This window comes from Saccopteryx leptura, chromosome 4 (assembly GCF_036850995.1).
Source record: "Saccopteryx leptura isolate mSacLep1 chromosome 4, mSacLep1_pri_phased_curated, whole genome shotgun sequence".
In the NCBI taxonomy this organism is placed as follows: domain Eukaryota; kingdom Metazoa; phylum Chordata; class Mammalia; order Chiroptera; family Emballonuridae; genus Saccopteryx; species Saccopteryx leptura.
The window spans coordinates 94,207,547-94,225,448 of record NC_089506.1 but is presented as its reverse complement, the minus strand read 5'-3'; positions in this window follow the sequence as shown (position 1 = coordinate 94,225,448).

Sequence of the window (17,902 nt, the reverse complement as noted above, 5' to 3'; positions counted from 1 at the left end):
ATATATAATATAGTTTTATAATATAGTTCTGTAGGAGAGAAAAAAATATTTTTTCCTCTACCATCTAGGTTTTTGGCTGAGACATCCCTGTATTAAAAGAGATTAACAGGAAAATGAATGTTTAATAACATGCATACCTTATGTATATATGAGAAAGACACAAGAAACCAGTAATTCACCAAAATGGCTGAAGCTACCAATTTACCAGCTGAAGTACCATCTTCAGCTGGAGACAAAAGATGTTTTGGGGGACATCAGTTTATGGTAGATTACCAGGTATAGTAAACAAGGATAAATTTATTATATAGACTTATGTTTTTGTCTTCTGCATTAATAAAAATTGCTAGAGAATAGGTCCCCCTCTTCCTGTACAGAGAAGAAGACACCCTTACAAATGAAGATTCCCCTTATAAATAAAAATGTATTTTGCAAAGGGTAATTTCTGCTTGGTTTTCAGAGCTATTCCCCATGTGCTTTCTCTTACATTATCCAGCCTAAATAAATTCTTATACAGTACCAAATAAACTTTTTTGAGGTGACAAATTCTGTTTCCTTACAGCTAGCTCTTAGGCTACAAACCCGTATAGCATTTTTACCATAATAAATACCGTATATAGTTATAACACAATGGCAAGTATTTGTGTAATGTGTTCAGCTATGACACTAGAACATTTAAGATGGCACTGGATGATAAGAAGTTTTCAGTGTTATTAGACCTTTATGGGAACACCATTAGACATGCAGTTCATTGTTAACCAACATGTTGTTATATTATGCATGGCTGTTTTTTAAATAATGTGACATAAAGTTGTAATGCATAGCCAGATTCATGAACTTTTTCTGTACCTAATATCTTCAGACACAGAAGGACTTTAATTTATATCCCTTTTTTGTGATCTGTAATAATTAAATAAGATCAAGTATTTGACATCTTCAAATCTCCACTTTCTTATTTTATTGATGTTCAAACACAGCCAGTGAAATTAAAGAAATGACCCTCAGATAGCTGGCTGTCACCATGAAAAGCCAGACACATGAGACGTGATGATGAGAAGGAAAGAGGTTTATCCAGATGTCAGCCACCGGAGAAGATGGGAGGACTCCTGTCATCAAATGCCCGTCTTCCTCTCCTTTTTTGGTGCAGGCAGGGGTTTTTATAAAAGAAGAAAAAAGGGGAATAAAAAGACAATAGAACAAAGGAATCAAAAAGAATGTGTTGTGAATTCTTTGCTGAGGGGGACTACATGCAAGCTAGCCCAGTGTGTTCAGATAACTCATGGAAAGTCAGCAAATCTCCCAGAGTTGGCAAATCTGAAGACTGGAGTCTACTTCTCTGGTTGTTATAGGAACTGAAGCTAGCAAGTAACTTCTAAATTAGGGTCATTGTCCTTTGCAACATATTCCCACACATTCCCGCAGTCAAGTTGTCCTCTTGGCCATGAGTGAGAATCAGAGTTGAAAGTGGGAGTCAGTGGAGTCATAGTTCCCACTTAGATTTATTCTTCTTGCTCAAATGTTAACCCTAGATGTGCATCAGCCAAAGGGTTACAACCTTTTCCATTGTAATGAGAATTTGGCCAGAGGTACAGGATTGATTATCTACTTCTAATTTGTTAGAGAATACATCATTTTGATCCTCACCTTCTCTCCCCTTTTCTCTACTCCAATTTTTATTTTCTCTGTATTCCTAGGTGACCTCATCCAGTTTTATGGTTTTAAATACCATACTCATGCTACAAATTCCAATTTCCAGATCAAATTTTTTCCATAAATGTCATAAATGTACATTTTTCTTCCTTCTTAGCATTTCCACATTGATAAATTTATAAATGATTCAAATATAACATGTAAAGGAATGAAGTTATTCCTTCCCCCTTTTTACCAGCAATTTTTCCATTTCTCTATATTATACTTTCTCAATTACATAATTTTAAAATGTTTTTTGAATTATCTCTTTTTCTCAAAACCTGTATCCAGTCAACTTGCATATTATTTTTAACACCATCTTCAAAATATATTATGATTCTGGGCACTATCATTAACCTCTTCTACTAATTCTTAACTAATCCTTCACATTATTTTAACAGCATGCTCACTAGGCCTTCAAACTCCATTGTACCTCCGCTGTAGTCTATTCACAAAGGAGTCAAATCTACCTAAGTGACATACCTAAGTTATGTCACTTCTTTGATGAAAGCTCAATGACTTCCCAGTGATTTTCAAAGTGAAAAACAAAATTTTGATATTGGTTCCCACCACTGATCTCATTTCCCATCTCTGACTTTTTAGCTCATTATCACCAAGGCACTCAGAATTTCTTCTCAGTGTTCTTTCACCATGCTTTGTACCTATTACTTCTTCTCCTTCTTCTCCACAGGGTGTGTTCTCTTTCTTTCTCTCTCCTGTCTCACTCTGCATATATATGTGTGTGTGTGTGTGTGTGTGTGTGTGTGTGTGTTTATCTAGCTTTTCAAATTCTCACATGGCACTCTGTCTGGAATCTCTGTACACGTTACATAAAAGAATACCCCTTCCAATTCTCCAATACTTTCTATTTCCCTTTATGATTCTTAGTTCTTCAACATAACACTTATCATCAAGTGACATATAATACATATATTTGTTTATGTACTGTTGTCTATGAATCCCCAGAAAAGAGAAAAACCCTAAGCTTTAACAGTCAAAGGGCTTTAATTGCTACATCCTCAAGACTTAAAATAGCATTTGACACATAGTAGGCACTAATGAAATATCTATTGGATGAATGAATTACTTTCTTCTCTATAATATGAAGTTAAGAATTCTAAATTACAGGTTGTCAGTGAAGTTTAAATTATATCCTGTTGCATGATGAATGATCAGCGGATATTAGTTTTTTTTTTTTTTACTCTTTGAATTGCTTTACATTTATATTTTATACATAGTGTTTATCAAATATATATTTGTAATGTTTATTACTACTGCTGCACATTTGCTAGCATAAAATTTCAAGCAATTTTTAATTGTAGAGAAATTATCTCTCCTAAAACATATTCTAAGAAAATACCTGTAGCAATTGCCTATCTGTTTGGGTTGGCTGTTTTCTGTCTTTTTTGGTGAAGTGGCAATGAAGAGACTTGACTCTTTGTTTGACTCAATTTTACTAAAAAAGTAAATATTAAAAGTTTTATAATTATTTTTTGTTAATTTCTTGTGGTTTGTTTTATGGTTGTTTATTTTTTAATGATGAACTGTGAAAAAATTTTCTGGCCATTGAAATATGGCTTTTGTTTAAACATAATGCACATACTGGAGTGTGAACTTGACTTACAGCAGTTCTCAAGAGCCAGATAAAATTATTTCAATATAAACTAGGATTTTAAGTCTGAATAATAAAATTTATCCTTTTTAACATCTATGTAATACCTATTCTTTCTTTTGTTATAGACGGTGAACCTAGTCTTTCTCTTCTATCTGTGTCCTTTGATTAGTTTTAAGTGCTTGAAATTTTTAAAACCTGTGCTCTTAAGCTTAAAATCATCAAGATTTGAAACATATATTTAATCAATAGTAAAAACTTACTTTTGTTGTAAAAGGGTCAATCATTTGAGTTTTAATAAGAAAACATTGTAAATGTTATTTGCACTTTTATATATTTCTTAATAATCTCTTTCTTGAGAGTAAACAATATCACAAAATAATTATGTGTCTGATATCTGTTATAATAACCTAAATATATGTTATTTAGTTATATATTAATATGTAACTACTAAAACTGCAAGATGGATATAATTTGAAAACTACTACTCAAAATGATCTAAATACAGTGCCTGACACCCAATAAACATTCAGCAAATGTTTGTTATATTGAATTAGAATCTAATTTCCTGCTTTTATTTCTTTCTGAATTCTAAAACAATGTGGTTATGTGTCTAGAAAAGAAGTTATAGCCTCTTGTATTTATGAATTTTTTTGTAACAAAGTCAGAGAGAGACAGAGACAAGGACAGATAGAGACAGACAGATAGGAAGGGAGAGAGATGAGAAACATCAATTCTTCCTTGTGGTTCCTAAGTCTCCTTAGTTGATCATTAATCACTTTATCATATGTGCCTTGAACAGGAGGCTACAGCAGAGTGAGTGACCCCTTGCTCAAGCCAGCAACCTTTGGGCTCAAGCTGGTGAACCGGATGAGCAACACTTATGGAGGTTACCTCAGGGTTTCAAATCTGAGTCCTCTGCATCTCAGTCTGATGCTCTATCCACTGTGCCACTGCCTGGTCAGGCTGTGCATTATTTTTAATTGATTAGACAAGTATTTGTTGTATAAATCCTCATTGTGTAATGAATTTAGAATGCTAAATTGAATTAAAAATAGCCTTTGCCTTTAAACAATATATATTTTGTTAGAGAGAAAAGAAAATAATGTTGCACAACTAAATAAGACAGAAGAATATAACAAAATAAACAAAATGAAAAGGCAAACCATATATGTGACAAGAGGTTAATATTCAAAATATTTAAAAACTCATATAACTTAATAACAAAAATAAAAAAGAATCTGACTGAAAAATGGAAAGAAGAACTGGCTAGACATTTTTCCAAAGAAGACAGACTGATTGTAAGGTTGGTGGATAATGAAGAAAGGTCAGGCCCGGGAACTTTGGCTAGAACTGCCCACAACAGCGACCGTCTGCCAGCCAGTGAGATTTCACCACGTCATATTAGCTCAACCACCCAAGGACCCTTTAAATATCTCCCACACAGGTCACCACTGGCGACTTCCCTGGCCTCCATCTTTCCTCAGGGCCAGGGAACCTCATCGGGCGGGATGCGTGCTCTGTACTCAATAAAGCCTTTTATTATTCCACACTTTGTGGCTCTGGCCCCTTCCTTCCTTCTCAGCGGGGGAAAAAATACCTTACATTTTGGTGCTGAAAACCCAGGATGAGTTTGAAGTCCACAAGGACTGCTCCTCTTCCCGTCCCCTCCGAGAAAGAACCAGGATCTCTGACCTTCCACCCACTTCAGTGCATGGTGCGGTAAGTCCCCTGCCTCCAGCCTTCCCCTCAGTTCTTTCTGCCGAGACTCCCTGTCCGAAACCGTAGCTATGTCAGGGAAGTCTTTCCATTCCAAGTGCATGTGCTTGTGGAGACGTCCGGAGCACATCCACTTTACCTTTTCCATCCATGGCCAGACCTTGAGTTTTAGGATGCTAATACTCAAATCTGACCACTCTGAGGACTCAGGGTGGCTGTGGGGGCACAGGAATCTCCCTCCCTAAAAAAGAAGAAACTGTTCTTCTTCTCTGCTGTGGTCAGGCCACAGAATCCATTGAATTAGCCTCCTGAAGGGACTTTTGGTTTTAATACCCTCACCAATTTTACTAACACCAAAAAAGCTGGGAACTGATTGGAGATCTCTTACATACATGGCTTCTAATTATTCGCACACCTGTTCTTAGTCTCTGTGCTGCCTGTTCCACCACACAGGCCTTCTTCTGGCCAGAGAAACCTCACCTAAAACCTCCACTCCTAATCTTTCCTTCTCCGCGGATTCCCAACTCTCTCTCCCTCCTGTCTGACCCCCAGGGGTGCCTCTCGCTCTCTCGGGACTTTTCTCTGGTCCCTCTGTGGACCTCTTTTGTGCTCAGGTCTCTTCCCTCTGAGAGCCCCCTCCCCTCCCTTTGCAAAAACCTGTTTCTTATTCACCACTACTATCTCTCTTTCTCCTCTCCTGTTGGTCAGGGGGCCTCCCCTTCTCCACTGTGTTCTTAAACCCCTCCTCCATCAGGCCATTCTCAGCCTGGCATTGGCTTTTACACCGGTTTTCAGAATGTCCAACCCCAATTTTCTTGCAGGAAGTTCTGGCCCTGTCCTGCCTTTGGCTTAGGCATTTCCTGCGGGATTTGGGTGCCAGGCTCCACACGAGCCCCGCTCCTCTTAATCCCAACCCCCAAACCCCTATCCGGGACCTGTGAACATGGCATTTAAAGTTTTTAATGGTCCCAACTAGTAGAAACAGGCCAAGGCTGCTAGCCAGGCCCACATGCAGCAAAAGGTAATGCTCCAAACCCCGGCTCTTGTGGCAACCCTAAGGCCAGTAGAACAACAGAGGCAAGGCACAGGAAGTGCCCAACCCAAATCCAAGCCACAAAGAGAAACCTCACCGGCAGCTTGCTTTAAGTGAGGCAAGCAGGGTCACTGGTCCCGGCAGGGCCCTCTGAGCCCTGCCCTGACTGCAAGCAACCCAGTCACTGGTGGAGCAATTGCCCCTTTGGGCAACAAGCTTTTCCTTGGTGCCTCTACGTGGAGGACAAGCTTCCTGAATGGGAAGGCCAATCCAGCCAGGTGGGTGCATCACTCAAACTCCTAGGACATGGCCTGGACTCGGAGAACCCAGGGTATGCTGCAACAAGTGGGTAAGTCCATCTCATTTCTTGTGGACACGGGGGCTGCCTTCTCTGTTTTGCCATCACACTCTGGACCTCTAGTTCCCTTATGGGTCTCGGTTATGGTAATGGATGGGACCCCTTCCTTTCCCCTTTTTATGCCGCTCCTGACATGCAGTTTTGCCTCAAGCTTGCCTCCTTACAGGACCACTGGCAGTCGGAACCGCTGAACTCCATCCATCTCCAGCTCACCAAAAGGCTGGACCCTACAAATCCCCTATTACTCCTCTTTTTTTCTTTAAATCCTTACAGGATCGCATCCGCAAACTTTCTCAACTCACGGCCACACAGATGTTCCTCCTGACACCCCTCAAAGCCACCACCTTCCAATCTCCCCCTCCCCATGACGCCCCTAATCAGTAGGAAGTAGCCAGAAAAATAAATGGTGCCCTTTTCTATTTAACACAAAAGGTCAGAATGTAAGGTCAGTGGATAATGAAGAAAGGTCAGGCCCGGGAACTTTGGCTAGGACTGCCCACAACCATGTGCACCAAAACAAACTTTGCAGGAACCCTTTGGAAAAAAGTGACCATCTGCCAGCCAGTGAGATTTAATCATCAGATAAAGGCATATCAAAATCACAATGAGATATTATTTCATCTTGTGAGAATGGCAATCAACAAAATAACAAGGGTTATATCAAGTATTGGTAAGAATGTGAAGAAAAGGAGACCCTGTGTACTGTTGGTGTGAATGTCATTTGGTGCAGGCTTATAGAAATCAGTATACAGTTTACTCAAAAAAAATAAAGAAATAAAACAGAACAACCATATGATCCAGCAATCTCACTTCATGCTATATATCCAAAAGAAATAAAAACAAAATCTTGAAGCAATTTTTACACTCCCATATTCATTATTGCACTATTCATAATAGCTAGACCTTAAATAACATAAGTGACCATCAACAGACAGATTTAAAAATGTAGTATATGTATAAAATAGATTATTATTTAGCCAGAGAATGAAGGAGATCTTAACATTTGCAATAAACATGGAAGTTTGAACTTGAAGGCGTTATGCTGAGTGGAATAAGCCAGACAGAGAAAAACAAATACTGAATAATATCAAAATTTTTTAAAAATATGAACTCATTATAAAGGTTTCAATTGCACAATTCTACAACACATATTCTGTACACCATATTGTATGCTCACTACCCAAATCAAGTCTCTGTCCATCACCATTTATTCCCCTTATACACTTTTTTTTTGTATTTTTCTAAAGTGAGAAGCAGGCAGGCAGAGAGAGACTCCCACATGTGCCCAACCGGGATCCACCAGGCAAGCCCACTAGGGGGCAATGCTCTGCCACTCTGGGCCGTTGCTCCGTTTCAACTGGAGTCATTCTAACACCTGAGGCAGAGGCCATTGAGCCATCCTCAATATCCAGGCCAACTTCGTTCCAATGGAGCCTTGGCTGAGAGAGAGGAAGATAGAGACAGAGAGAAAGGAAAGGGAGAAGGGTGCAGAAGCAGATGGGTGCTTCTCCTGTGTGCCCTGGCTGGGAATCGAGCCTGGAACTTCCACACGCTGGACCAACACTCTACCACTGAGCCAGCCAGCCAGGGCCTCTCCCTTATACACTCTCTACTACACCCCTGACCCTGCAATAATCACACTGTTGTTCATGTCCATAAAGTCAATTAAAAAATAAGTAATGTGCCTGACCAGGTGGTGGCGCAGTGGATAGAAAGTCAGACTGGGATGTGGAAGACCCAGGTTCGAGACCCTGAGCTTGCCAGTTTGAGCGCGGGTTCATCTGGCTTGAGCAAAAAGCTTGCCAGCTTGAATCCAAGGTCGCTGGCTCGAGCAAGGGGTTATTGGGTCTGCTGAAGGCCCACAGTCAAGGCACATATGAGAAAGCAATCAATGAACAACTAAGGTGTCGCAATGCGCAATGAAAAACTAATGATTGATGCTTCTCATCTTTCCGTTCCTGTCTGTCTGTCCCTGTCTATCCCTCACTCTGACTCTCTCTCTGTCTCTGTAAAAAAATAAAATTAAATTAAAAAAAATAAGTATGTAAAGAATAAATTAACTTTACTCATTGGGTCATCAGAAGGCAATGAAAGAAAGAAAGAAAGAAAGAAAGAAAGAAAGAAAGAAAGAAAGAAAGAAAGAAAGAAAGAAAGAAAGAAAGAAAGAAAGAAAGAAAGAGGGAGGGAGGGAGGGAGGGAGGGAGGGAGGGAGGGAGGGAGGGAGGGAGGGAGGGAGGGAGGGAAGGAAGGAAGGAAGAAAGAAAAGAAATGCTGAACTCATAAAATAGAGTAGAATGGTGATCACCAAAGGCTGTGGTGGTTAGAAATGGGGTGATGCTTGGTCAAAGGGGACAAACTTCCATTTATTTTTTATTTTTATTTTTTTTAATAATTTTATTTTTTTAATGGGGTGACATCAATAAATCAGGATACATATATTCAAAGATAACAAGTCCAGGTTATCTTGTCGTTCAATTATGTTGCATACCCACCACCCAAAGTCAGATTGTCCTCTGTCACCTTCTATCTTGTTTTCTTTGTGCCCCTCCCCACCCCCTTTCCCTCTCCCATTCCCCCCTCCCCCCCGTAACCACCACACTCTTATCAATGTCTCTTAGTTTCACTATTATGTCCCACCTACGTATGGAATAATATAGTTCCTGGTTTTTTCTGATTTACTTATTTCACTTCGTATCATGTTATCAAGATCCCACCATTTTGCTGTAAATGTTCTGATGTCATCATTTCTTATGGCTGAGTAGTATTCCATAGTGTATATGTGCCACATCTTCTTTATCCAGTCATCTATTGACGGGCTTTTTGGTTGTTTCCATGTCCTAGCCACTGTGAACAATGCTGCAATAAACATGGGGCTGCATGTGTCTTTACGTATCAATGTTTCTGAGTTTTTGGGATATATACCCAGTAGAGGGATTGCTGGGTCATAAGGTAGTTCTATTTTCAGTTTTTTGAGGAACCACCATACTTTCTTCCATAATGGTTGTATTACTTTACATTCCCACCAACAGTGTATGAGGGTTCCTTTTTCTCCACAGCCTCTCCAACATTTGCTATTACCTGTCTTGCTAATAACAGCTAATCGAACAGGTGTGAGGTGGTATCTCATTGCCGTTTTGATTTGCATTTCTCTAATAGCTAAAGAAGATGAGCATCTTTTCATATATCTGTTGGCCATTTGTATTTCTTCCTGGGAGAAGTGTCTATTCATATCCTCTTCCCATTTTTTTAATTGGATTGTTTCAAACTTCCATTTAGAAGATGAATAAGTTCCGGAAAACTAATGAATAACTAAAAGTTGTTAAGAAAGTAATTCTTAAATGTTCTCATCACAAACACACACACAAAAGAAATAATAATTATATAAAATGATAGAGATATTAGCTAATGTTATGGTGGTAATTTTATTGCAATATATAAGTATGAAATTAACACAATGTTATATATGTTCATAAAGATGATAGGGGGACAAAAAAAAGAAAAATAAATTATTACAAAACAAAAAATTTACTTATAAAATCTTGCAAAAGTCTATATTTATAAGAAACATGGGTTAGAGCAGGTGTCAGGAACCTATGGCTCGCAAGACAGATGTGGCTCTTTTGATGACTGCATCTGGCTTGCAGACAAATCTTTAATAAAAAAAAATAATTTTAAAAATATAAAACATTCACATGTATTACAATCCATTCATTTTCTACCGCTCATGTTCATGATTGCGGGTGGCTAGAGCCAATCACAGCTGTCCTCTGGGACAACACTAAAGTTTTATTGGATAATGCTTAACGTACAGGGGTTGTTGTATGGCTCTCACGGAATTACATTTTAAAATATGTGGCGTTCACATATTTTAAATATGTGAACCTTTCTCAGCCAGAAAGGTTCCCGACCCCTGGGTTAGAGATTAAAAATCTTCAATAAAACTTGAGAAGTATTTTCCCTCTTGAATGAAATGCCATTGTGTTCAGCAATAGATTTAAATTTTAGAAGAATCAACAGTAATTAATGAAAAAATATGTTTGATGAAAGGACATTTCATACAAAGAAATCAACATATGCAAAAAAGGCGGAGCTCTTTTGATAGGTTCAGACTAAAGGCTATTTTGGCTAGCGCATACAGTAGAAATAATGGAAGAGTTACTAACAGCTATCTAAAGTGTTTCTAAATGATTTGATTCTAACATTGCCTGCCCTAAATCAGATTAACATTTTTTTAAATCATTTTTAATTTTTTAGTTTTAGTTTATATACATTATTCTATTAGTTTCAGGTGCACACACAAGTGATTAGACATTATATAACTTACCAAGTGATCATCCCAGTCATCTGGGACAATACATAGTTATTAGAATATTATTGACTATATTTCCTATGCCATGTTTTACATCTCCATCACAACTTTGAAAAAACCAATTTGCAATTCTTAAGTAAATTCATGGGAAGTGGTAACTACATTTATTTAAAAAAAATTTTAAAGTTATTTGTACTATTTTAGAAATGCAGATCATAGTTATCACCTTATGCCCACATACAGAAATTAGTGTATTTAATATAAAACTAAAGTTTAAAATTCAGAAGCAAAGTCTTGAGAGGATGTTAATAATAAAATTATATCACACTCTGATAACTTTTTTAACGTTTAGTTTTATAAGTAGAAATGGGGATTCAGTTATATGTAAATTATGATTTGGTGACATGTTTGAAAAGGAAGAAAGAAGAAAGGGAAAAAGAAAGGAAGGAAAAAAGGAAGGAAGGAAGGAAGGAAGGAAGGAAGGAAGGAAGGAAGGAAGGAAGGAAAGAAGGAAGGAAGAAAGGGAGGGAGGGAGGGAGGGAGGGAGGGAGGGAGGGAGGAAGGAAGGAAGGGAGGGAGGGAGGGAGGGAGGGAGGGAGGGAGGGAGGGAGGAAGGAAAGACAGTGTTTATTACTAAAATCAGGTTAATGAGCTTATTCTCCTCATAAAACTATTTGAGGACTACATGATTAGAATGGTGCTTCTACAGAATAAATGAAGAAGTAAAGAGAGAGAACAAAAACCTAGTTTGAGTGGTCAATCTTTTAAAAAATTATTTCAATTCAATTAGTCTGAAGAACAGTATTGACTTAGCTGATTTTCATCTGAAGACCTTAGGCAAATATATAAAGTAGAATCATTGTGCCTTTATTCAATTCTTACTATTTCCATTACCAAAGAAATGTTTTTTTAAAAAATAAAGTCTAATATAATAATATTTATTCATTCTGTTAACAAACATTTAGTTTTTACAGTGTGCACATACATATATATGTTTATTTATTGCAACAAACATTTCTTAAGCATTGACAATGTGTCAGACAAATTTGCTGTAAATAGTAGTGAACAAAACAGACTGTATTTGGTAATATTAATTTTAAACTTAACACTTTTAAAACTCAGTGAGAGGAATCTATAATGGGAATTATGTAGTTTCTGAGAGAAATGATGAGAAATTATTTGGAAGGTTTTATTTATTTATTTATTTTAACTTTTCCAATAATATCATTAATGTTATTAGCAGTTTCTACTACTTATTAGAAATGATTGCCTGACCTGTGGTGGTGCAGTGGATAAAGTGTCGACCTGGAAATGCTGAAGTCGCCGGTTCGAAACCCTGGGCTTGCATGGTCAAGGAACATATGGGAGTTGATGCTTCCAGCTCCTCCCCACCTTCTCTCTCTGTCTCTCTCTCCTCTCTCTTTCCCTTTCTCTCTCCTCTCTAAAATGAATAAATAAAAAATTAAAAAAAAATGATTAATTGAGAACTTAATTCAGCACCTGGCTAGTTAATTACAGATGATATGACTCAGTACTTGTTCAAAAATTTAACTTGTTTTCAGAAATTTAATTAATATAGTATTTGATTGTGTGGAGAAAAATTTAGTAGGCTGTTTACTAAAGAAAAATAATATAGTCTAATTCATAAAAGCACTTAAGTGGTCAATGGTCCAATAAATCTAGTTCTAATGCAGTATTTTTTTTTTCATTTCAAGAGATAAAAAACACTTGGTTATCATAGTAAATTAAATAATCATAGTTAACTAAATTTTAAATTTTTATTTAGTGGGAAACTTGTGAAAACCGACATGACTTCCTGTTATTCACTATTGCTATTTGTAAGATGACTACATGTTCCAAACACACAATTCTTTTATTTGACAAAAGTATGCCTCCTACAATTTTTCTCTAGGCAGTTAGAAATCTTGAATACCAGGTTAAGTATTTTAAAATTATGAAAATAACTGACCTCAAAAAACGTAAAATGTTTTAAAGATAATATTGTTGAATCCCCAAATTGATTATTGGATTAGAGTTTAATGACTTTAAAAACAACACTGGATTTTCCTTTACTTACAATTTAGGGTTTCAGGAGTTGTAAAACAAACCCCTTTTTCTAAATCCCCAAGACAAGCCAGTAAAAGAAATACAAAAAGGCACAAGATGTTAAAGTCTCGTCCTCACTATATTTGATAGTCTGATCTACCTCTTAAACGACCATTATAAAAACATTGCAGCTTTTAGATTAGTAAAGTATAGCCATTTTCAGTCCAATTTTCCTCAACTTGTCTGTACCTGGAGGAAAAGATATTGAAAATACATTCAAATTGAAGTAGTTAAAACTGTAAAAGAGTTAATAATAGATACATAACTTTGCTAGATTTCCTGGTACAGTCTATTTTTTATGCTAGGGTTTGACAAAGGTTATGAAAATATACCAACAAAAAGTTGTAGACTGTGACGAGTAAATGTAGCAGTATTTCCTCCTAGCAAAGTAATAATCATGGTGTTCCAGTATCATAAGCTTGTTACAAAAATTTCCACAGAAAAAGATGACTTATGCTCATGGTATAAGATATATACTATATATATATATAGGCTGTAGCATTTTTTGGACCTGTTATGCAAAAGACTTATAAGTAGCCAATCTTTTTTCATGATAATATTTTTATTTATTTTTTTTGTAAATTTGTCTAGCTGTTTTCATCAACATGCCAATTGCATCATGATTAAAGCTTTATAAACACTTGTCCATGTCATTATTTCCCATTTTATTACAGGTCCTTATTTAAATGCACCTTGCTATCTGGCTTCATCACCTTAATCTAGATAATGATTTATTGCCATATCACAATGCAATATACAGAATTGCTGAAATGAAATTTAAAAATTCAGAAAAACATTTTAAAATATTTCTGTAAATATATAGAAAGGATAGGTTTTCTTGAATCTATTTCTGACAGGTAGAAACATTGAACCTGTTAGGGCATCTACTGTTTTCTAGTTCAGTTCCTTAGTCTCCATGTATATACATTTAGAGAAGAATTACTTCATTGACTCATTATTTTAAAAAAACATTCATGTAGCATTTTGTCTTCAAATAATCCCTAATTGATATCAAAAGTGAAATGTAACTTTTATATTTATAATGTAGCTACAAAAAAAAAAACATTGGAGATTTTAAAAGGTAGTCCCAAGAAGGGCAACTCATTTAGTGTGCCTCCGATTTGGACTTGGGACAAAGGGAAGCTTCACAAAGGAGGAAACAGAATGTGAAGTAGTGATGCAAAGTGACATTTACCATATTGATGAGGAAGGAAGAAGTAATTTAGGAAGACAAGAGGACATAGGCTCAGAAACATCCTCAACATTGTTTATTGTCTTACATATTTCTAGTGTATTTCTGAATTATTAGAAGAAAGTGAAAAAATAATCACATTTAAAAGGTCACATAAAATACCTCTATTGGAACTATTACATTTTCTTAAAAACTTAAAGTAACAAGAAAACTTACAAATTGTCTTTAATTCTCCCACTTTTGGCATTTTGATATACCATGACTTAAATTCTGACATACCAGAATTGCCATTATTTTGTATTTTCAACATATTTTCACATTTGTTGATTCATTTCTACTTATTATAAAGCATGATTATGGGGCATTAAATTATTTCAATTGAAGAAGTTTCTGGTTTTTTCTCCACAGTGAATCATTATATTTTCCCTGATACGTGAAATGAAAGTTACACAGACATTAAAGTAGCATGGTCATCATCATCACTATCTCACTCAGATCACCCCTTTGGTTAAAAAAGAACTCAAGAATTTATAAAAAAGTTAAATATGATGTATCAGAAAAAATAAGAACTAGAAAAATTCATACTTAGAAGGTGTGTCTTTCATTAAGATTGTAGGAAACTATTATACAGTCATTCCTTAGCTGTCCAACTTGTGAAAGGTTGGTGTAGAAGGGCCACTACTAAGGGTCAGGGAAAATTGAGGTTCTGAAATAAGGGGGGAAGCCTTGGCTGGGTAGCTCAGTTGGTTAGAGCATCATTCTGATACGCCAAAGTTGTAGGTTCAGTCCCCAGTCAGGGTGTATACAGGAATCAAACAATAAAGCAACAAATGGATCTCTCTCTCTTTTCCTCTCACCCTCTCTCTTTAAAATCAGTAAATTAAAAACAAATTTTAAAAAATAAAATAAACTTGGAGAAAGGATTTTCACTTAAGTACTCAAATGGAAGTACTCAACCAAGAAAGCAGATACAAAATAAAGGCCATAAAGACAAGAATTTCACTTATCTCAAATTATTAAAGAACAGATTAGGAGATTTAAAAATAAGATATAAAAAATTAAGTAAATTGATAAAGTGAGGTTGAAAAGGCTCAGTCAATGAAAATCAAACTATGGAAAAGGGAGTAAAAGAGAATAACATTTTTCCATGATGTTGGTGTTACTTGACATTTGATTAATTAGAAAACAGTGTATAATATGAAGGGGTTCAGAAGACACCATCCCTAATGTGTCAGTCTGGCATATAGACTATCTTTAGTTAAAAGCACTTGAAAAATGGCAGATAAAGAAAAATATTAAACTTTATTTTACTTCTTAAAAGCAGGAGATGAAATTACCTGGTGAAAATTGCCTTCCCTATACCAGAAGGAAGGTAATATTCTAATCATCAGGGATAGAAAGTTGAGTCTGCCCAGATGATGGTGCAGTGGATAAAGCTCAGCCTACAATGCAGAGGACCAAGGTTTGAAACCTTGAAGTTGCTGGCTTGAGCGTGGGATCATGAACATGACCCTATGGTCTCTGGCATGAAGCCCAAGGTCACTGGCTTGAGCAAAGGGTCACTGAGTGGGCTGGAGGCCTCAGCCAATGCACTTATGAGAAAGCAATCAATGCCCAACTAAGGTGCCACAATGAAGAATTGATGCTTCTCATCTCTCTCCCTTCCTGTCTGTCTGTCCCTGTCTCTGTTTGTCTCTCTCTCTCTCTCTCTCTCTCTCTCTCTCTCTAAGAGAGAGGATGAGAGAAAAAGAGAGAGATCCATTTCTAAGAGAGAGAGAGAGAGAGAGTTAAGACCAAGAGGATTCTGTATAAATAAAACTTGTTGAAATAATTCTTATCTCTCTTTACCTCCCCACACATGGTATGGTAGTTACTTTTGCACAATTCCTTTACTTGTTTTTCTTGTATAAAAAATTTAGATGTTGTCACTACTTTAGGTCTTCATTTCCTTATGAAGGCTTCTGGGACACCTAAAACCTTTATTAAATAAATCTGTATGCTTTTACCCTATCCATTTAATCTTGGGTCTAGCCCCAAACCTTAACACCACAGTAGATGTTAAATTTTGCCTCTGCTGCAAATATAAGGGTATAAATATGAGTTTCAGAGTCACATTATCTCTGGCTCTCATATTTAATATTTTTATAAACTTATGCAAATTACCAGTGTAATCCCCAGTTAACCAAGAAAGCATAAGTAATCACACCGGGCTATTGTGAATGTTAAAAGGAATAATGAATACCTCTATTAACAAAATAGAGTCCTGCTCTTGGTTAATAAGCTGTGAGTGACTTTTGAGGTTTGGCCATAGGCGATTATTAAGGTTTTATCAGGAAGGCCTCATGGGGGAAAGCAGCCCTCCTCATTCCAGACTTGTTACACAACTAGTGCATTATAATATCTAAGAGGAAATATAATGAAAGAATCAAGCCCCCTAAATTGGTCTTGCTCTTATACATTTGTATTCCTAGCCCTTAACTGCAGTGTCTGTATTCCGAGGTCTCTTTATCTGAGGCCATGGGCCTAAGTCCTGTTCAGGTTCCTCTGCAGAAGCCTTACTGTGGGGAGAGAAGGGGAAAACCTTAAAGACATTTTTCCTCACGCTAAATACACAGTACTTTTCCACTCTGAGCCTTCCAACCCTCACACTGCTTCTAACCCCAGGATCCATACAACTGCTGAAGCCTCTAGCCTTTCTCAACAGTAAGGTACCCTCCAGATCTGTGCTGATCCACCTGACCTGCCACCTGTTTGCCATTCTATGTGGAATATGAAAAATGGGGGACTCACCATTTGTTCTGCTTTTTGCCTCTTGCTTAGACCATTATGGCTTAAGGCTTAACCCTTTTATTTTTGGCTTTTTGCATAATAGGCTGTTCAGACACTTGATAACTCAGAGTATTCTCTCCCTCTTTCTCTCTCTCTCTCTCTCAGTTCAGCTAAGCTCCTGGCACATAGTAAATATTCTTCCATGATTAAACTTAAACCTAGTAGAAATACAGAGGGTGGGACCCATATGAACAAATTGGAAATATAAGAATACATAGGTAGCCTGACTGGTGGTGGTACAGTGGATTGACTGGGGTCACTGAAGTCTCAAGTTCAAAACCCAGAGATCGCCAACTTGAATGCTGGCTTGTCAACTTGAGTGCAGGGTTGCAGGCTTAAGTGTGGGATCATCAACATGATTCTAAAGTCGCTGGTTTGAGCTCAAGGTCACTGGCTTGAGCAAGGGGTCACTGGCTCAGGTTGAGCCCCCCTTCCACCTCTGAGCCAAGGCACTTATCAGAAGCAATCAGTGTACAACTAAAGTGATTCAACTACAAGTTGTTGCTTTTCATATCTCTCTCTTTCTGTCCCCCCCCCCAAAAAAAAAAAAGAATAAACAGGTTAAGAATTACAGGTATCCATTACCTGGCCATTATATCTCTTGTAGAAATAAGTATGTTTTTTAAAAAAAATGCCTACCTCAGAGTAGAAACACAGTAAGAGATTTAGTAAAAAAGAAAATACCAGAGGTTGAATATTCCTATCCAGTTGCTGTTAGAGCCCTTTGTCATCTTTATTGTCAACTTTTCTATTTGAGGGATCTAATTGGCAGGTTCTGTCTCAGACAATTTGATATTTAATCAAAAGTCAGTGTATATTTCTTTAAATCAATGATTAATGCTAAAGTGGATATTTGGATGATACAATATTATTGTAATTCAGTTATCTCATAGGTTAATTAGAATTTTGTGTATTTCTCCCGGGAACACACACTTCTATTCAAATTAGATATCTTTGATTAAAACATTTTATTTTTTTATCCAAGTAATATACTCTGCCCCCAAAAGTTATTCAGAAATAATGCTGCATTATTTATGTATACAAATACAAAATAACAA